This window comes from Eulemur rufifrons, chromosome 20, assembly GCF_041146395.1.
Source record: "Eulemur rufifrons isolate Redbay chromosome 20, OSU_ERuf_1, whole genome shotgun sequence".
Lineage (NCBI taxonomy): Eukaryota > Metazoa > Chordata > Mammalia > Primates > Lemuridae > Eulemur > Eulemur rufifrons.
The window spans coordinates 52,358,420-52,379,846 of NC_091002.1; the positions used below are offsets into that span (position 1 = coordinate 52,358,420).

The 21,427-nt window shown below is 58.9% G+C and overlaps 2 long non-coding RNA genes and 1 pseudogene across 3 annotated transcripts in view; 2 read left to right on the plus strand and 1 right to left on the minus strand.

Moving 5' to 3' along the window:
- LOC138401135 (uncharacterized) overlaps positions 1 to 21,427 on the plus strand; it is a 101,052-nt gene that overhangs the window by 21,674 nt on the left and 57,951 nt on the right. The gene's annotated exons all lie outside the window — the stretch shown is intronic.
- LOC138400939 (uncharacterized) lies at positions 1,109 to 19,550 on the plus strand. Its single transcript, XR_011236399.1, has 3 exons — positions 1,109 to 1,442; positions 1,841 to 1,994; positions 19,000 to 19,550. It is a non-coding gene; the product is annotated as an uncharacterized lncRNA (long non-coding RNA).
- LOC138401117 (programmed cell death protein 1-like) lies at positions 2,269 to 4,462 on the minus strand (annotated as a pseudogene).

The window sequence follows — 21,427 nt, forward strand, 5'->3', positions numbered from 1 at the left end:
GCTTTTAAATAGAACTTAGATTTTTCATTGCCAGTGTATAGAAATGACTAAGTGTTGTATCATGATATTATGCCCTGCACCTTATTAATCTAATGTATTATTTCAACTAGTTTTCAAATTTATTTTTCAGGATTTTATTGCCTGAAAATAAGCATAGTTTTACTTTGTGTTCTGTATGCCTTCATTTTTCCTGCTCTGTTGTGCTGGCTGGAAGGTTAGTGCAACATCAAAAGTGGTGGGAGGGCACACTCTTGCTGTCCCCAGTCCCAGGAGAAGTGTTCAGTCTTCCCTGTGACCACACAGCAAACTGCTATAGCCACACACATAACCTCACACACCACACATACAACACACACCACACACACCACACAGACACACACGCAGCCTCACACAGAGACAGGTGCACACACATCACAGAGTCCTAGGGCCATACCAGGAGAGAAGCAAAGGACAGTGGCTGTGGGGTCCCCAGCCCTTGACAGACTTGAGGCCGAGGGACAGCAGTACCTGGTGAAGTCCTTCCTCCACGTGCACTGCTGCTCTCCAATTGCTTTTTTCTGCTGTTCTGGGTGATACAGTCGAATGTGCTCAACTTCCTGGACACGAGACAGGGGAAGGAGGACGGGGCAGGGTCATCAACCGTGTGTACAGCACCCGCACGACAGCTCAGCTCTGCCCGCCATGCGGCCCCGCAAGGCCCCTCGAGGCCAGGACAGGGTGCAAGTGCCTTGTGGTCCTTGCCTGGCTGCCATCTGTGTAGGCAAGTGGGCACACGGGCGGCCTGGGGCAGGGGCTCTTCTGTGCCTGTCGCCCCACGCAGGGCCACGCTTGACGGGCATTGCCAGTGTGGGGGGCAACACTGGAGGGCAGCTTCGGAAGGCCCACTCTGTCTGAGGGTCCGGGCAGCCGGTGGGGGGTCCTCACGTCTGGACACTCCGTGCTGTGCACCGGGGATGCGCGGACAGAGGAGTGTGGGTGGGGCTGGCTGCACAGGTGCTGCCACCAGCCTGAGGCCACACCGCTGGGTCCTCGGGTCACACACCCCTGCGGGTGCTCGTGTACTCGGCCTTGCACAGTGACCCCTCCCTAAGGCACTTTTTGTTCTCTCCCCAGTACCTCAGCCTTTCAGACGGGGCAGCCCAAAGAGCAGACTTGACCAACTTCTGCACAGGACCCCGGCGACTCGACACCGTCACCAGCAGCCCACTCTCCAACAGGACGCCCGCAGACCCCACGCCTTCCAGCCCCACGAAACGTGGCCCGCTGCAGATGCCCTCGCCCTCCCCTCCCCTCCCGGCTCCAGCTGACATCACTCGCATCAAATCTTCCTTCCTCCCCCCCCCCGGCAGTGCTCCTGGCCCCACTCTTCGGCTCTCTGTGTGGACAGCATAGGCCAGGCCGACCCCCTGGGTTTGGTGGCAGAGCAGACGCAGGCCCGTGAGGTGAGTCTGGACCCTGGAAAGTGCCATCAGCTCGGTCTCTGCGTCCCGCAGGGGCAGAAGAACCCCAGGGCGTGAGACGTGTTTATAAATAAAGGAGCAATGTTGGTAAAAATGGGCCTGTGCCTATTGCAGCCATGTGCTTCCTTGGACAAGCCAAACTTTTTTCTTCCCCTAAACACCAACGAATGTGAGAACAGATGGTTTATAATTTTTTCTAGATAGTGAAGAGGGCCAGCCATGGAAGCCTATTTGCAGCTCAGGGAGCAGATGGAGGTGGCCCTGCGCTGCCCTGGCCCGGCCAGCAGCTCAGCCTGGGCCTGGAGGGTTTCTGCAAAGGTTTGTTCTTGGGCCTGATTTGTCTGTCTTGATTAACTCCCGGGCTCTCATTTCTTCCACAGCCCCTCAGAACCTGTGTCATGGCTTGAGCACGTAAGCTTGCACTTGTTTATATTCTGTTTAAAATATTCGTTCTTGTGCCTGGATTTGCACAAATACCATCAAACCCAGATGGTAAGGACGCCCTGGAACCTCCTGGATGCTGTGCTCTGCCTGGTAAGTTCCATGTGAAACATTTAACACCTGACTGCCACACTAAAAAAAAAATTTCCCTGGGGCCATGGTGTTTTATTAAAACTAAACGATCCATTCTAATTTCTTATTTTTTATTGTTTTCTGTGCATGGGTTATATGCAACTCAACCCACATTTTTTGAATTAAATTGTCAGTATTAGTTGTAACAATGAGAACATCAAGATTTTCGTGAACCAACTGCAGGGTTTTGCTTCACACAGACCTGGGCTCAAAACTAGCCTGAGTTAAATACAATTCACATGGCAGTCAGTGTCTTGACCTGATTAGGCAGAGGGTGAGAGAGAGCCGCAAAACTGCAGACCTTCCAGCAGGAACCTGAGGCCAGAGCGCTGCTGAGCCGGGCGACTGTCCCCCAGTGTGACTGGATGCTCACTCTGGCTCCAGCAACTGGGAAACCCTGGGTTTACCCGACTCAGCCAGCGGGTTTTCTCCTCTGGTGGGCACACACCTGGGGTGGCACACACCATCCCACAGGATTGGGTCCTCACCATGTCGAGCTGAGGACTCACTGGGGTGACTGTCCCCCAAGCTTCAGTGACTCCCAACAGCCCACCCTGGGTGCTATGGCCTTGTGGTCCCACACCCTGGAGTGGGGGCAGGGCCTAGCGACTGCAGCCCCAGGAACAGGACACAGAGGTGGTGCTGGGACTAGAGGGAGAGTAGCCCAGGAGACCGACTCGCACTGCCCTGGCTGGAGCTCTCTGGCCTCCCGCTCGCTCCCTCCGATGGGCTGTCGCCCTGGTGCCTCTCACCCCAGGAGAGCCCCCGCGGCTCGGAGTGGAAGGAGAAGGTGGCGCCTGGCCAGCGGCCCACGAGGACCTGCACTGGCCCCACCTTGAGGGGACTCAGGGTCAGATCCCCACCCACAGGTGAGAAGGTGACCGCACGGGCACCTGGTGGAAGCCTCGTAAGGGACCCTGTGTGGAAGGCCCCGCTCCACGGTGCTGGACTCCTGACCACGCAAACTGCTGAGGAATGAACAGGTGTAGTTTTAAGCGGCTACATTTTGGGGCAGTTTTACTGCAACTAACAGTAACTAAATAATATATCAACTTTGTCCTGGAAATCTATTCTTCGATGTCCAAACACCCTGACATCAGTGTGTGCCGCCCTGACTGGGCTGTTCTCCGTCTCCAGGGGGAGCGGGCCCCACGCCAGCCTGCCCACCCTCACCTGGACCCCCACCCCCCGGCCACTGAGCCCTGCTGGGTGGAGTCCCTGACGGTCCTCCCATCTCACGGTATGTGTCCCTGTGAACTCGTCACCCATGTCCAGAACGGCAGCAGCAGGCTCCAGGCTGGCTTGCTGTCCCTGGTCTGTCCCTCCATGCTGGGGACACAGGGCTGCAGGTGCTTGCTTCCAGGGCCACCCGTCACTGTTCTCCTACACCACCACTGTGCACTGATGCTTCAGGCAGGGCTGTGGCAGTTGTTACCTCGAGGGGCCCTGGGGCAGGCAGCGGTCAGGACCCAGGCCAGTAGCAGCAGCACCAGGACACCCACCAGGACGCTGGTGACACTGACCACCAGGCTTTGGAACTGGCCCCCAGGCTTGGGCGGGCACTGGGGTGCGGTGTGGGAGATTCCGCAGCTCTCTCTGGAAGGGCACAAAGGACAAAGGTTAGGGGCGGGGTCCTCGGGGGCTGGGTCCTCGGGGGCGGGGTCCTCGGGGGCACCCTCTGCGTGCTCCCTTCCCCTAGGGTTACCTGCCCCACACTCCCTGGCCTGAGGGGCCTTGCGGGACCCCAGCTGTGCAGTGACAGCTGTTACCTGGTCTGCTCCTCAGAAGAGTGCCCACCTGGCATACCTGCCCCGTCAGGGGTCAGTCGCTGCAGCCCTGAATGGCCGGCAGAGCCCCTGCCCCCCACACCCCTGCGGCTCCTGTTCCTGCGGGGGTGGAGGGGGCGCCCACCCCCGGCCCTGTCTCGGGGGCCGCACCTGTCACCGTGAGCCCTGCGCGGGGGCTTTCTTTGATCTGCGTCTTGGGGGTCAGGAAGATGGCGCCACAGAGGTAGATGCCACTGTCATTGCGCTGGGCGGCCACCACGCTCATCTGGAAGTCGCCTTCTTTGGGCAGCTGCGTGAGGGGGAAGCGGGGGTCCTGGCCGGGCTGACTGCGGTCCTTGGGGAAGGCGGCCAGCTTGTCGGTCTGGTTGCTCGGGCTCATGAGGTACCAGTTCAGCACGAAGCTCTCCGACGTGTTGGCGAAGCTGCAGGTGACGGTGGCGTTGGCCCCCTTGGGTACCCAGAGCCGGGCGGGGGAGAAGCTGAGGGGCCTGTCGGGGCGTCTGAGGGGTGGAGAGGGAGCAGAGCCCAGCATGAGGGAGGGGCTGGGCAGCCGGGGAGACCCCCCACTTCCCTCAGCCCGGTAGCATCCTGGGCGGACCCTGCGCCAGGGCCCTCGGGGCCGGCGCTCTCCTTCGACTTCATTGAGACCTGAGGCTCGGGGCTTGTCCCCAACCCTGTTTCCCCAGGAGCCTCCCCCTCCCCTCTAGGCTCCAGGCCCCCAGAGAGGGCTGTGCAGGGCCCAACCGCGCACGTCCCAGCTCTGCCCACCTGGGCCCTGCCCCTTCGGTTCCCTGCCCTGGGCCCGTCTGCTCTGCTCTGGGGGGCCAACGGGGGGCTGGATGAAGACCCCAACCTGGAGGCAGTGGGTCCTCGTGGTAGGCTCAGGGCCCAGCCTCTGCCCTGCGTTCAGGACAAGCTCAGAGCTGGGACCCTGGGGAAGGGAGTCCTCAGCAGGGCCATCGCGCTCCTGTGAGGGCAACGGGGCCTCACGATCCCAACCCCCTGCATGAGGATGTGGTGGTGGCTGCTCTCCCGCCAAGGACGCTGCCTCGTGGACACACTCACGAGTGTGGGCAGCACCTCCCCCCACAGGAACAGGAGCCGCAGGGGTGTGGGGGGCAGGGGCTCTGCCGGCCACTCAGGGCTGCAGTGACTGACCCCTGACGGGGCAGGTATGCCAGGTGGGCACTCTTCTGAGGAGCAGACCAGATAACAGCTGTCACTGCACAGCTGGGGTCCCGCAAGGCCCCTCAGGTCAGGGAGTGTGGGGCAGGTAACCCTAGGGGAAGGGACCCAGCCCCCGAGGACCCCGCCCCTAACCTTTGTCCTTTGTCCTCACACACACATGCACACCGCCCCCCCACACATTCACACCGCCCACGCGTGCTCACTCACACGCACACCGCCCACGCGTGTTCAAACACACGCACACCGCCCACGCGTGCTCACACCCTTTCACGCTTACCCTCACCTACTCACATGTGCTCTCTGGCACACAGGAGAAGAGGAGCCCCCATCTCGGCCCATGTGACCAGTGGTGGCGATTCCTGCCCACAGCTGCGGGTCCCGGGAGGGACAAAGAGCCCACACCTGCCCGCTTCACCCCCAGACTGCACCTGGCTCTGCCGTGGTCCGGATTTACACGTGGGGAAACCGAGGTGCAGGAGGAAGCGCAGGCTGAAGCTGCTGCAGACCCGAGCCCTGGTGTGTGCTGGTGCCGGAGTGACGGTCAGAGCGGAGCAGACCCCGCTGCCCCCGTGGCCCCGCCGGCTCCTCCAGCCGCCTGGGAAAGCGGCCTCCTCCCGGGGAGGCACCGACCAAGACCAAGACCTGAGACACCTGCCCGAGGCGCAGCAAGGTGACCTTCCTGTCCACCCCAGTCCTGTCCCCCGCTGGCCCCAGGTGCTGGCCCAGCCCTGCGGTGTCAGTCCCGGCTGTGCTCTCTTGACTCCTTCCCCCGCGACGCCGGCTGGGCTTGGCCCCCAGCGCGTGGTGACAGGAAAGAGGCTGCAGCTGCCACGGCTACTACCGGTCCCTCTACTGCCTCTGGGCAGCGTGGGGACCACTCACAGAGCAGTCACGGCTCCGAGGGGGCAAGGGGCAGCCAGCCTCAGTGCCCGTGGCCAGGCCGGCCCAAGTGGCGAGTGAGCCATGCCAGGGTGCGTGTGGCCAGGACCGATGCGTGGCCGTCCCCACCGGGCACCTGGCTTGGGCGAATGAGGTGTCTGAAGTGACCCCTCTTGCTTAGGAAGGAAATCAGAGATGTCTGGAAAGTGCTGGATGACTGCGAGAGGTGAGACCAGGGAGGATCCTGGGGCGGCTCCGCCACAGCCCTGCCTGGGACGAGGGCGAGGACCGTGGGCTCCCCACGCCCCAGCCGAGGCCCAGCCACAGCCGCACAGGCTTCCCACGGAGCCCGCCTGGTGCCCGCTGGGCATGCGGCGGTGCAGCCTGAGCCAGGGCCGCGTGGAGGGGCTGGGCAGGACCCAGGCGGCTGTGCCAGTGGGGGGCGGGTCCCCACAGCCGTGTGACTCTGCACACGGCCTGTCACACCCACCAGGAGGGACGGGGGTGTTGGGGAGGCCATGGTGGCCTAGGAGGGGCCAGGCCTGGGCTGGGGGTGGCTGGAGCACGTGAGGGGCTCCACTGGCGGCGAGGCCCTCTGCCCCGTGGAGCTGGGGGCTGCTCTCTGACCCCACTCAGGGGCGACACGATCACCGCAGGGCCTCGGGGAGCCCTTTCTTCATTCCGACATTGCGTGTCTGAGCCACATGGCACCACCCATCCCAGCACCGTGGGGCCAGACCCCTCACAGCTGCACGTCCCCCTGGGAGCCTCCTGCAGCCACACTAACACGCACCTCAGGCTGCTCCCTGGCTCAGAAGGTTGCTGGGACGGGGTCTCGGACCCCAGTGAGGCCCCAGCCCTGCGAGGGTGCCGGGTGTGCCTGCCCTTCCTTCGGGCAACCTGGAGGCTGGAAGGGACGAAGCCCCGCAGGTCTCCTTCACTGTTCCCGAGGAAGTGAGAGGGAAAGGGCGGAGCTGGTGTCCCAAGCAGGTGTCCCCAGGACATCTGCACACTCCCAACGACAGCCCTCACCAGGGAGCACACCCCGGGACCCCACTGCTCGCCAGAACCAGGTGTGGCCTCAGACCCGCTTGGAGACCAGGGGTGGGCAGTGGACGGGACAGGACAGGCGGGAGAGGGGAGTCCGGGCAAGGAGCCTTCCAGGAAGGGAAACTGAGGAAGGCAGGAAGGCAGGGCCTGCGGCAGGGGCAGCTGGTGGCCATCTTCCACCCCCAGCCCCTCGGAAGGAGATATGGATGCGCAGGGCTTCCCTGGCCCACAGAGGCCTCCCGGCACCCAGCCGCCTGGCGCCCTGAGTCCCCAGGAACTGCACTTGGGGCTGAGAACAGGCTCACGGCAGGGGTGACCGCTGGAGCCACCTGCGCCCAGACCTAAGGTGAGAAAATGAAGACAGCCGCTCCTTCTCAGGTTGTGGGGGCAGAGAGGAGACCCTGCCAGGTCACATGGCAATGCCGTGTCCCTGCGTGGGAGCATCAGGATGGGAAGGTGGAACATTCCAGCACTTGAGTCACCCACCAAGGCTGTCCTCACTGGCCTGTTATCCAGCCCACGGATGCCCGGGCACCGGGGACGCCCAGGAGCAACAGTTAACATCATTGGCAGCCACAGAGATGGGACAGAGCAGCAAGAGAGCGCGAAGACCTGTCTGCAGGTGACACCGCAGCCCAGGGCCTCGCGATCGAGACCCACAAAGGCAGTAGAGGACGATCGGATGCTGAACCGGAGAAGAGGTGAGTGGTGCTGGCGTCCAACAGGCCGTGCCGCCTGCGAGGACCAGCACTGACGCCTCGGGAACCTGGGGGCAGCATGGCCCCCACAGTGGCCGGGCCTCAGCTTGCTCTCAGCCCCTCTGGGGTAGCTTCTGCAGCCACCGCCCAGACTGACCCTAACTCTTGTTGTTCTGAGAAGTCCCCTCCAGAGCGCAGGCAAGGCACAGAGCAGGAGAGCGCGCACGGGTGGGGTCACACCAGGCCAGTCCTGTGACTCAGTTTCTTTTTACATCCGTTGTGGCTGGCTGCGCTTTCTTTGTGGCCCATGGAGCCCTGGGCACTTGCCTTCTGGAAGTTAGTATTGGCAATATAAACCAGGTAGTGAAAAGTTCACCCTGGTTGTGTTCCTTTTACCATTTTAGTCAAAAGGTGACTCACTGGTCCATTTTCCAAAATGAGTACAAATGCTCTTGACCTAAATTCAGTGATTTTATCAGTAGAATCACAGCTAGAGGTGGCCTCGGCTTCGGGAGCAGAATTAATCCAGGACAGGCAGGCAGGCAGTCACCGTCCAGGGAGCTAAGCGAGTCCCCTGCCCAGAGGAGAACCAGGCCGGCCGTGCAGCACCCCCGGAAAGCCCGGCCCCGCTGCGGACAGGGCCCAGGTGCCACGCCAGGAGCAGCCAGCTCATGAAGACCAGTCCTGACTGTCTGGGAACAGAATTGATTTTAGATGGCAGGTGTGTCATTTCCTAGCAGGCAGTCAGCTCAGTCTGCACTTAGAAAATCACCTAAAATAGTGGCATAGGGCCTTGCTCAGCTAGGAAAATTAGATCCTGGTTTGGGAATTAGTGGCCCTTCACCAGCCATGACCACCTGACCAGTGCGCCCTTTGACCCTGCTCTGGGCGCTTGGTCCATTGACAGGACCTGGACAACTTCCATGGATTTACCTTCCAGTTTTTAAGGACTGATTCGCCATCAGTGAACAAACTTCTTCACAGAAGTTGTGTTTGGAAAACCGGGTGGCTTAAACAACAGGAGCTTCCTGTCTTCCAGCCAGCAGGCCAGATGTCCAGGGCCATGTGCCCCCTGGAGGCTCCAGGGAAGGACCCTTCCTTGTCTCCAGCGTCTGGTGGCTCCCTGCATCCTGGGCTTGTGGCTGCCAGCTCCTCCTCTGCTCTGTCCTCATGGGGCCTCCTCCTGGGGTGTCTGTTATAAGGAAACTTGTCACTGGATTTAGGGCCCCCATCTCAAGATCCTTAACTTAATTACTTCTACAAAGACCCTATTTTAAAATAAGTTCCTATTCTGAGGTTCCTGGTGGACGTGAATTTGTTGGGCGCTATCACACCAGCTCTACCAGTGGCATGAACAGTTGCCAGTGGTGTTCACTGGAGGGCCAGATCCCCAATTGCCCTGCTCAGCTCCCTGCCCAGGGTTTCTGTGCACAGCTGGGAGCTCAGAGGTCCCCGCAGGAGGCCGGCTCTCGAGGGTGCCCATTCCCCTGCCCTCTGCTCACACCTGAGCTGGCTGGGCCGGGCCCACTCCCTGCCTGTCAGGTTCTGGACTCTGTGGCTGGCCTTGCACCTCCTGAGAGAGACAAAGACAAGAGAGTGAGGGAGACAGAGACAGACAGAGACAGAGAGCAGGGGAGACAAAGAGGCGGAGATGGACACACAGGCAGAGGAGGGAGGGGGCAAGTAGGAGGTGTGGCCACCTGGGTGGCACAGAGACACCACATGACATCTTGGGAGTGCCACCTGCCCTGGAGCTCCGTGGATGGAACTGACTCAGTTTTACCAAAGGATGGTCACAGAGGCCCACTGTCCTCCCCAACCATGTGAACCTGGTAGAAAGTCCCAGGGCCTTCCTGAACCAGCGGGATCTACACAGCTAGGTGTGGCGCAGGCCCTGGTAGGGCCAAGCCTCCCAGAAAGCCCAGAGAGGGGAGCTGGGGGACCTGTGTCCACACCTGTCCTACCCCTCCGCCCTCTGCAGCAGTGGGGTGGGGAGGGGGGCAGCTCTCCCTCCTGGAAGCCTCTCTGGCTGACCAGGCACTGGGCTACTGCTTTCGGCCAGGAGGGTGTCAGGACGCTGACTTGGCAGCGGGGTGGGGTGTGGCTGTGGGGTGCAGGAGTCTCGGGGACACAGGGCTCCTGGGCAGCTCCCTGTGCCCAATCCACAGGTATGGGACTGTGCAGGGCCTAAGGGGCTCCTACCCACCCCCCGGGCCCTGCAGGCCCCTCTCTGTCCCTTCTGCAGGGTCTGACTCCTCCCTCAGCGTTCACTCCCCTCTCTTGCCGGGGGACTCCGGGGTTTGGAGTTTCATTCCAGGTGGCCTGGGGCTGCTGGCAGTGGGCGGTCGGTCATGCTCGGCCACAGCAATGCCTGGACATCTGTTCAGCCTCTCCCTGGAGAGGCAGCACCATTCACACCCTCCCCCTCTGCAGAGCCAAGGTAGGAGCAGCCCTGTTGGTCACCACCCAGCCCACAGCACACCTGGCCCCTGGCCCTGGGGTTTGGCTGCCCGTAGCCTCGGGCCTGCTGAGCCCCTCCCAGGGTCCTGGCCCAGGGCATGCTCTGTCCTCAAGCGGTAGTGCCAGGGCCCTCTCACTGGAGCCACGTGGGGCCCGAGCACCTGGATGCCAGAACAGGGGCCTCTTGGCCTGATTCCTGTTTTGGGCACAGAACCACCCAGCTCAGCGCCTCGCCTGCCTGGTCCCAGCCCTGCCTGTTCCTGAGCCTCCCCAACGTGCCCCATCATTTTGTTTGGAGTGGGCAACTGCTGGGGCTCGGGGGGCTGAGGCAATATGGCAGCGATCAAAGCTCCTGCTTGTGAGCACCTTGCGAAGCACCTCAAAATCCACCAGGGACACAAAAGCCAAACTCAAGAGACGCTCGAGACACACGTGGGGGCCTCTGACCCTGGCTGGCGGGGACTTAGTGGTAATTGGCTGGCCGCAGGGCAGACAACTGACCCTCGACATCAGGAGGCGCCGAGTACATGCAGTAAACTCACAGCAGGCCAACAGCCCCCCTCGTGCTGGGGCTGCGAGCTGGCCCGACGCCTGCCAGCCTCAAGATGCCCAGGCCCCTGGAGAGGAAGCTGCCTATGCTAGGGCGCCGGCCTGGCCAAGCAGGGTCCTGGCGGGAAGCAGCAGAGGTGTTGGGGAGCAAGGGGAAGTGGCCCCTGGGATGTTCCAAAGACCAGCCAAGGACACCGGGAGGAGGCAGTGGGGAGCTGTGCGGGTTGCAAGCAGGGCGCCACATGGCAGAGGAAGCTGGCATAGCTGGCAGCTTTCAAGCTGCATCGCAAAAGGCCACCAGCAGGGGTCCCGGTGGGGACTCAGGGTCTCTGGCCTTGAGCAAGGATTCTCAGCCGGGGTGTGTTGGCTCCCCAGTGTCCCAGGGGGCCAGAGGATGGGCCCTTTGATGAGCGGGAGCTGGGCAGCCTCTGCCAGGCACCGCAACCATGCAGCCCACTGCCGATAGAGAGAGGTCCGTGCCCTCGGGGCTCCAGTAGCTCCGGTGTGGCCCGGGCAAGGATGAGCTGCAGCCTGAGCGGGAGGTCTGGGGAGGGTGCAGGGCGGGGCCTGGCGGGCCCGCGGGTATGGACAGCTGGGGGAAGGTGTGTGGGACTAGGACCCGCTTGCGTGTCACGAACAGAAGCTCTCTAAAAAGGAATCTGGAGGAAAGAGACTCATTCCAGAGACCCCGCCTTCCGTGTGATAGGGTGGCCCTTCCAGAGAGCACTGGGAAGGCTCAGGTTACACAGTGGAAGTTCCCGCCCAGGCTCCAGTCAGGTTCATTATACAAATGAGGGATTCACTGACTTGGTCTGATAGACCAGTGCAGCTGAGTCCTGAGACGTCAATACAGATGAGTCTGATTGGTCAATGCAGCTGAGTCTGATTGGTCACTATGGCTTACTTCTAATTGCTCAATGCAGCTAAGTCTATTGGTCAATGCAGCTGCATCTGATTGGTCATTGTGGCTGAGTCCTGATTAGTCAGTGTGGCTGAATCTGATTGGTCCATGCTGCCGAGTCCTCATTGGTCAACGTGTCTGAGTCTGAATGCACAATGCGGCTGCGTTTGATTAGTCAGTGTTGCTGAATCTGATTGGTGAGTTTCGATGAGTCCTGACTGGTCTACGTGGGGCGTCTGATTAGTGAGTATCGCTGAATCTGATTAACCAGTGTGGCTGAACCTGATTGGTCAGTGTGGCTGAGTCCTGACTAGTCAGTGTGACTGAATCTGATTGGTGAGTACGGGTGAGTCCTGATTGGTCTACATGGCTGAGTAGGATTGCTCTTTGCGGCTGCGTCTGATTATTTAGTGTGGCTGAATCTGATTGGTAGGTGTGCCTGAGTCCAGACTAGTCAGTGTGGCTGAATCTGACTGGTCAGTGTTGCTGAGTCCTCATTGGTCAAAGTGGCTGAGCCTGAATGCTGAATGTGGCTGCTTTTTTTTTTTTTTTTTGAGACAGAGTCCCACTTTGTTGCCCAGGCTAGAGTGAGTGCCGTGGCATCAGCCTAGCTCACAGCAACCTCAGACCCCTCAGCTTAAGCGATCCTACTGCCTCAGCCTCCCGAGTAGCTGGGACTACAGACATGCGCCACTATGCCCGGCTAATTTTTCTATATATATTTTTAGTTGTCCGTATAATTTCTTTCTATTTTTAGTAGAGACCGGGTCTCGCTCTTGCTCAGGCTGGTATCGAACTCCTGACCTTGAGCGATCCACCCGCCTCGGCCTCCCAGAGTGCTAGGATTACAGGCGTGAGCCACCGTGCTGGCCGTGGCTGCTTCTGATTAGTCAGTGAGGCTGAATCTGATTTGTCAGTGTGGCTGCGTCCTGACTACTCAGTGTGGCTGAATCTGATTGGTCAGTGCTGCTGAGTCCTCATTGGTCAATGTGGCTGAGTCTGAATGCAGAATGCGGCTGCGACTGATTAGTCAGTGTGGCTGAATCTGATTGGTCAGTGTGGATGAGTCCTGACTAGTCAGTGTTGCTGAAACTGATTGGTCATTGCTGCCCGGTCCTGACTGGTGACCGTGGATGAATCTGAATGCTCAATGCGGCTGCGTCTGATTAGTCAATGTGGCTGAATCTATTGATAGGTGTAGCTGAGTCCTGACTAGTCAGTGTGGCTGAATCTGATTGGTCCGTGCTGCTGAGTCCTGATTGGTCAACTGGCTGTGTCTGAATGCTCAATGCGGCTGCGTCTGATTAGTCCTCATGCCTGAATCTGTTTGGTCAATGTGGCTGAGTCCTCATTAGTCAGTGTGGCTGATTCTGATTGGTCCGTGATGCCGAGTACTCATTAGTCAAGGTGGCTGAGTCTGAATGCTCAATGCGGCTCCGTCTGATTAGTCAGTGTTGCTGAATCTGATTAGTCAGGGCTGCAGCGTCATGATTGGTCAACGTGGCTGCGTCTGATTAGTGAGTGTCGCTGAATCTGATTGGTCAGTGTGGCTGAGTCCTGACTAGTCACTGTGGCTGAATCTGATTGGTCAGTGATGCTCAGTCCTCATTGGTCAACGTGGCTGAGTCTGAGTGCTCAATGCGGCTGCGTCTGCTTAGTCAGTGTGGCTGAATCTCATTGGTCAGTGTGGCTGAATCTCATTGGTGAGTACGGTCCTCATTGGTCTACGTGGCTGAGTCGGATTGCTCAATGCGGCTGCGGCTGATTATTTAGTGTGGCTGAATCTGATTGGTAGGTGTGCCTGAGTCCAGACTAGACAGTGTGGCTGAATCTGACTGGTCAGTGTTGCTGAGCCCTCATTGGTCACAGTGGCTGAGCCTGAATGCTCAATGTGGCTGCTTCTCATTAGTCAGTGTGGTTGAATCTGATTGGTCAGTGCTGCTGAGTCCTCATTGGTCAACGTGGATGAGTCTGAATGCTGAATGCAGCTGCGACTGATTAGTCAGTGTGGCTGAATCTGATTGGTCAGTGCGGCTGATTCCTGACAAGTCAGTATGGCTGAATCTGAGTGGTCAGTGCGGGTGAGTCCTGATTAGTCACCGTGTTTGAGACTGATTGCTCAATGAGGCTGCGTCTGATTATTCAGTGTTGCTAAATCTGATTGGTCAGCGCGGCTGAACATGCTTTACCTATACGGCTGAAATTGATTGGTCACTGCTGCTGAGTCCTCATTGGTCAAAGTGGCTGAGCCTGAATGCTCAATGTGCCTGCTTCTGATTAGTCAGCGTGGCGGTATCTGATTGATCAGTGTGGCTGATTCATGATTAGTTAGTGTGGCTGAATCTCATTAGCCATGGCTCCTGAGTCCTGATTGGTCAACCTGGATCAGATTTATTGGTCAGAGCAGCTGAACGTGATTGGTCAATGCGGCTGAATCTGATTGGTCAGTGTTTCTGAGTCATGATTGGTCAACTGGGCTGAGTTTATTGGACAATTTTTCTTAATCCTCATTGGTCAATTTGGCGGAGTCCTGACTAGTAAGTGTGGCTGAATCTGATTGGTCAGTGCTGCTGAATTCTGATTGGTCAGTCGGGATGAATCTGATTCGTCAATGGGGCTGAATCCTAATTACTCAGTGTGGCTGAATCTGATTGGTCAATGCAGGTGAACGTGCTTTACCAATGCGGCTGAATCTGATTGGTCAGGGCTGCAGAGTCCTGATTGGTCAACGTGGCTTCGTCTGATTAGTGAGTGTCGCTAAATCTGATTGGTCAGTGTGGCTGAGTCCTGACTAGTCAGTGTGGCTGAATCTGATTGGTCAATGCTGCTGCGTCCTCATTGGTCAAAGTCGCTGAGTCTGATTGTTTAATTCGGCTGCATGTGATTAGTCAATGTGGCTGAATCTGATTGGTCAGTGCTGCGGAGTCCTTACTGGTCAACATGGCTTAGTCTGAATGCTTAATGCGGTTGCGTCTCATTAGTCAGTGTGGCTGAATCTGATTCGTCAGTGTTGCTTAATCTGATTGGTCACTGTGGCTGAGTCCTAATTGGTCTGTGAGGGTGAGTCCTAATTGGTCAAAGTGGCTGAATCTGAATTCTCAATGTGGCTGCGTCTATTGTCCAGTGCAGCCGAGTCTGATTGGTCTATTCGGCTGAGTCCTGATTCGCCAGTTAAGCTGAATCTGATTGGTCAATTTTGCCGCGTCTTATTGCTCAGTGCTGATGAGTCCTGATTGGTCAATGTAGCTGAATCTGATTGGTCACTGCATCTGAATCTGATTAGTCATTGTGGCTGAATCTGATTGGTCAGTGTGGTTGAGTCCTGACTAGTCAGTGTGGCTGAATCTGATTGGTCAGTGCTGCTAAGTCTGAATGGTCAATGCGACTGCGTCTGCCAAGTCAGTGTGGCCTAATCTGCTTGGTCACAGCGCCTGAACCCAATTGGTCAATGCGGCTGTATCTGATTAGTGAGTGTGGCTTAATCTGATTGGCCATTGTGGCTGAGTCCTGACTAATCAATATGGCTGAATCTGATTGGTCAGTGCTGCTGAGTCCTCATTGGTCAATGTGGCTGATTCTGAATGGTCAATGTGGCTGCGTCTGACTAATCAGTGTGGCTGAATCTGATTGGTCAATGCGGCTGAATCTGATTGGTCAGTGCTGCTGAGTCCTCATTGGTCAACATGACTGAGTCTGAATGGTCAATGTGGCTTCGTCTGACTAATCAGTGTGACTGAATCTGATTGGTCAGTGTGGCTGAATCTGATTGGTAAATGCGGCTGAGTACTAATTGATCTCTGAGGCTGAGTCTGACTGATCAGTGCAGCTGAGTTCTGATTGGCCACTGCAGCTGAGTCTGATTGGTCTATTCTGCTGAGTCCTGATTGGTCAGTGTGGCAGCGTCTGATTGCACAGTGAGGCTGAGTCCTGATTGGCCGATGCAGCTGAGTCTGATTGGACAATTCGGCTGAGTGTGATTGGTCAGTGTGGCTGAGTCCTGATTGGTCAATGTGGCTGAATCTGATTGGTTAGTGCGGTTGTGTCCTGATTGGTCAACGTGGCTGAGTCTGATTGGTCAATGCAGCTGAGTCTGATTGGTCAGTGTAGCTGAATATGATTGCTCAGTGTGGCTTACTTCTAATTGCTCAATGCTGCTGAGTCTGATTGGTCAGTGTTGCTGAGTCCTGTTTGGGCAATGCAGCTGAGTCTGATTGGTTAATGCAGTTCAATGTGATTGGTCAGTGTGGCTGAGTCTGATTGGTCAGTGCAGCTGAGCTCTAGACATGCTAAAGCTGATCCAATGCTCAGGTTCTGAGGAACTCTAGTGCGGTGCAGGCGCGGCTTGAGCGCGGCCTCCAGTCAGCAAATGGCCCCTGAGCTCCATGTTAAAATCAGACCCTGTGGCTGCTCGGGTCGTCTTGAAGGATGGGCTTTCAGGTACAAATTTGTCCGCATTCTGCCTCTGAGCCAGACCCGTCCAGGGCAGCGGCTGCAGCCGGCCTGGTCCCCCTACTCCACGGGGGACCCCAGCGGCAGCGGAGGGGCCGGGCAGCGCCACGAGCCGTGTGCCTGGGAAGCGCCCAAGCACCTGTGAAATACGGATCAGTGCCGGGTCGCGTCCGCTGCGGGTCGGCTGTGGAGAGTCGGCCGGCGCAGTCTGGGGCTTCCGGCAGAGGCATGTGAGAACGGCTGAGGCAGGGTGGGGAGGACGCCGAGCCCAGCCCAGATGAGAGGAGGGTCATTAGGGCCCGAGAGGTGGGGCGCGGACGGGACCTGGAAACAGCTCAGAAAGGGAAATTGAGTCCAGTGCGTCGGGCCAGGGCCGGGAGGCTTTCTGAAGACGCGTGTGTCAGAGCGTCGCTGCCGCTAGATCTTAGGTTTGTCACGTGACCCAGGTGCGGCGGGAGTGTGGGCAGCGGCAGCAACACCACCTGCGCGGTGGGGCTGGTCTAACTCAGGCAGCGGCTGGGCTGCAACGACTGGCGAGGGCGTCTGGGGACCCCGCTGCGCCCTGGTGGCTTTGGTAGCTCTGTTCATGGCATGGGAAAGGTTTCTGACCACACGGTCATCCCAAGCAGAACCTCGTCCAATGCAGGACCGCAGAAACCTTCCCCATCTAGCTCTTTCACTGGGGTCGACTCCTGGGGTGTATCGCGTCCTCGGGAGTGTACACAACTGTCATCTTCACAACCTGAGGGTTTTCCTCGGTGTTGGATTGTGCCCAGACTCCCACGTAGCTCTTACGGAGCATGGTGGGTAGTGTTAGCGAGGCTAACTGAATGGATGGGAATTTGGGTAAAAGCCATTGAGTGGCAAAGTCTCCTGGTGAAAATAACTCAAGCGTTATTTCCCCTAGTTGGGAGAAGGAAGTATGGGCCTGGTAGGTTTTTAAGAAGTCCCTGTCCAGGAGATGTATGGGGGCTGTCACGAGGGGTCCTAGTTGGAGGATAGGTAGAGATTTAGGAACTGTCATAGATTCGTTGGCCACTCCAACCATCTAGATGAATTCAGAACCCCAGGGAGGGCACAGAGACAGTGTGTCGGGGCTAAGGATAGACAGCGTAGCCCCAGTGTCACCCACACCTCCAATCTTCATATCTAACTCCTCTCCAATCTGAATATTTAATTCTCTTAGTTGGTTAATCTGGATAGGGGTCGTGTTCCATGAATGGCCCTGGAGTATCCCTGCTTTGCTGGTGGGCAAGATCCCGGGGACTTTAGCAGGATTTAGTTGTAGCCAAATATTGGAGGAAATCAGGGGATTTAGGATCCATTCCAGGCCACAGGTAGATACAAGGACTTGAACTCAGTGCACAGGGCTTCAATCTACTAGCAGGTGTGCTTTAGTTTTCCTTAGAAGCATGATTTTCTCTGTCCACGTTGATCATACAGGAATCTCAGATTTTAGAACTTCTTGAGAGGAGGAAGCCAAACCAAGGCAGGCTTTAGGTTTTACTTATAGTCTTAAAGTTCTCGGACCTGCCAGGAAGTGACAATTTTTACTCATTCACTGTAAGGCTAGGAACACTGGCATTTTATGCATATTCTTAAATATGACACTTCAGTCAAATCCTTGGCAATATGGCCAGTGTTTCCAATTGTATCCTGCTTGTAAAGAGACAGCATATTTTTATTGAACTTATATAAATAAAGATAAGGATATTCACAAATACTTCCGGAATTTTGAAGGAATCCAGTAGAGAGAAATAGCAAAAGCTTTCATCTTTGTTCACAAAAGGATACTTTAGGCACCAGAATGGGGGCAGGGTAAGCGCCACCGGCGCGCTCAGAGGGCCCGGCCGGGTCAAAGCTATGGCGCTGCTGGGCGCCCAGCTTGGCGGGGAGGCTGCTCTCTCTCCCCGCACACGGAGTGTCAGGTGCTTGTCTGTGGAACGGACCCTTGCAGTGTCTGCTTCCCTGCAGCGGCGGGTCCAGGGCCCACCTCTTTCTGGCTGTGTGAGTCCCAGGGGGCCCTTCTGCTGGGATCCCGCTGGCCCGGCCCTGGCTCCCCGCCGCCGGCATCGGTTTTGGACCCACCCACGGCAGCCAGTCTGGCTGGGCCCCCGCCTACTGCCAGGTGGGGCGAGGGCCAGGACTTCCCGGGAGCTCACGTGCCCTACTCCGCACCCCAGCCTGTCCCGGCACCCCCTGCTCCCAGAGGCCCAGCATGGGAAGGCTGAGGGGGACCGTCTGGCCCCTGCCCAGCCCACCCGGATCGTCCACCCAAGGCACCTCCCACCTCCTCCAGGGAGCCTTCCTGGCCGCCTTAGCTGTTAGAGTCCCGCCAAGAAGGTAAATATTTTGAAATGAGCGCTGGCTGAGGCTGGGTGCGGTCATATTTGTGGGGTTTCACAGTCTCCCTCAAGCTTCTCACTGGGATCGTGTAGCGGTGGGAGAGGGCCATGCCCCGCACAGGGGGGGGCGTGAGCGTGGCCGGCCTTTGAGGTGAGCTTAGAAGTGGGGGCGCCGGCTCCGCAGAGGGGCTGCCGTCAGCAGGGGGCTGCCGTCGGCCTCGCGGACAGCACACTCCCCAGGCACCGCCTAGCACCTCATTTAGGCCAGACCCATCTTGGGGAGCCAAAAGCACCGCCCGGCAGACTGTCAGGCTATTACCTACCACAGAGGGAAGGGCGCCATCATGGGGTCCCCCGACAGGCACCCCAAGAGGGACTGACACCCGTCTGTGGTGTTCCTGGCCAAGATGCAAGCCTAACGCCCCTCGGGCAAATGCCGGACACATCCCTGGATTGTTCCGGACACAGGAGCGGCCGCGAAAGAGAAGGCAGGGCCCGGTCTAGACTGGAAGAACCTGCGGACTCACGGCCCCGACAGAGGCCCATCCTGGCCCGGTAGACGGGTGTTGGGGGGGTGTTGGGAGCCGGTCTGGCAACAGTCCCAGGTCCCCCCGCCGTCGGAGGGAGCGAGCGCCGTGAGCAGCTCTCTGTCTCCAGCAGACCTGGCTGAGTGTGAGGAGCGGAGTGTCCCAGCGTCTGTGACGGACCCGCACGTGGGTCCCAGCGTCAGCTGCGTGCGGCGGACGGGACGTGCCGTGGGCACCCGGGGAGGCCCCCAGCCCCGGGCTCAGAATCGACCCCGCTGGGAACAGGGCCTTGCAGACGGCGCTGGCTCAGAGCAGTCACACGGAGTAGGTGGGCCCTAATCCAGTGTGACTGGTGTCCCGTAGAAAGGGGACGTTTGTGCAGAGTCACACGTGTGAAGACGAAGGCAGAGACTGGGGTGACGCTTCCACAAGACCATGAACGCCAAAGGCTGACGGCAAACCCAGCGCTGGGAGAGGCCTGGGGCAGCCCGGCCCCCAGAGCCCCGGGAGGACAGACCTGCCGACACCGTGGCCGCGGACACGCTTCTGCCCACTGACACTGAGAGTCACGTGCCGGTGTTACCAAGTAGGTTCCGGGTGAAGGATGCCCACGGTCGTGTTAACTTTACCCTGTGATCGTTTTCAAAACAGTAGGTTGAAAACAATAAAAAAGTCTGACTTTAACACTTGTGTGCTGGGCTGTGCTGGGCGGTGTCCGCAAATGATCTGGTTTGACTCTGGAGGCCCTGCCAGGCCGGCGTCATTGTCCCCAAAGCCGGCGAGGAGACAGCACAGAGGTGGCCACTGGTCACCAAGCTGAGGGAGCAGCCGCAGCCTGAGCTCAGGGTGGCCGTACTCTGGTTCACCCTCACGCACGAGGACAGGCCCCGGCAAACTATGGGGTTTGGGACGTCCCCGCAAACACCAGTGACAAGCGCACTCGAAGGAGGGTTGCCCATGGGAAGGACAAAGGAATAAACACAGTGAATAAATTCGGAAGGAAAAAGGCCGTGTCACAGAACAAAGATCCCCACGGCCAGGGCGGGCCGAGTCTGGGACCGGACGGACAGGGCCCCAGCAACACACGCCACACCCTGCTGAACTGCCGTGTGCCGACTGGTGCCCGTGGGGACACCGAGGCATACTGCGTTGGAGCATCCCGCAGGGACAAGCGGCAGCGGGAGAGTCTGGCTGCAGCGCCGGGCACCCGCCGTCCCGGCCGGCAGCCCCAGGGGCACGTTCCCCGCCCACGAGGGCAGGCTGGGGGACAGGTGAGCAGTCTTTACTCGCGGTTACACTTTTGTTACATTAGGAAAATGTCCCCAGCTCATCTAATCTTTGGTGTCACAAAGCCAAGCTCAGTCCCCATGTGGGGCAGGTCCCATGCACAGGAAAACACAAGTGAGGACAGTGGGCAGAACTGTGACACGGAGCCACAGGGCCCAAGGTGTGGGGCTTTGGCCAGCCCGACCCCCTGTCCCACAGAGGAGGACACCAGCTCACCCCGTCCCACGGGACTCTGAGGACCAGCTGAGACAGGACAGAGGTCCTGCCTGCCCCAGAGCAAAGAGAAGACCCTTGTCAGGTGAGGATTTGGAGCCCAGAGAGGGCAATTCACCTTCACAAAGCCACACAGCGCTGCCGGACAAGTGGCTATGCTGGGTTGTCCTGGGTGCTGGCCCCACAGAACCCTCCCCAGCTGTCAGGGACCAAGGCGGGAGGTCCCACCAGAGCCCCGCTCCGACCTCGACCCCTGACCCCTGACCCCACGTACCTAGGAGCCAATCTGGTCGCCAGCCCAGCTGCAGCAAGGCCCACAGGACGGGGCAGGGAGCCTGTGGGGTCCCAGCCTGTGACCCCCCCCAGCCGCTGCCGCCGCCTCCTGGGCTGCTCAGGCAGATGTGGCCGCGGAAAGGAAACTGTCCCAGATCCCCAGGTCCTGATGGAGGGAGGGCACCAGCCCCTCCCCCACCCCCTCTTCCTGGGGCTCCCTGTGGGTGGGGGGAGGGCACAGGGCTGGGGGCGGGCTGGGGGAGGGGAGGGAGACCAGTGGACAGGGAGGGAGACAGGGGCGTGGGCCCGCAGGTGGGCCTCTGGGGGGACCCGCCGGCCAGGTGGGCTTAGCGGTGGTGGGGGGGACCCAGCAGTGCCCCCTGCTGGCCAGACGGGTCGGGCGGCAGACGCAGGTGTCTCCTTGCTGGGCTCTCTGGAGGTGGGTCACCGGCCGGCTGGGTTGGGGATGCCTCAGACTCGCAGGTCCCTGACAGCCCCCCAGGCCTCCTGCAGCTGGGGCTGTGGCATCTGTGGCCCTCTGAGGACCAGGTCCAGCAATGCCACTGCCTGTGCAGGAGGGGCCGGGTGAAATCGCACCTCGACACAGGTCAGCAGCACAGGGCGGACTTACGACAGTCCTCAGCCTGGTTGTGACGTTGTCCTGCAGTGTTGCAAACTGCTGTCACTGGGAGACACGGATGGTGCGTGCGAGGGGAGAGCTGTGTAATTTCCAGCAAGTGCATCTACAGCCACCTCACTGCAAACAGCACAACACTGGATCACAACAT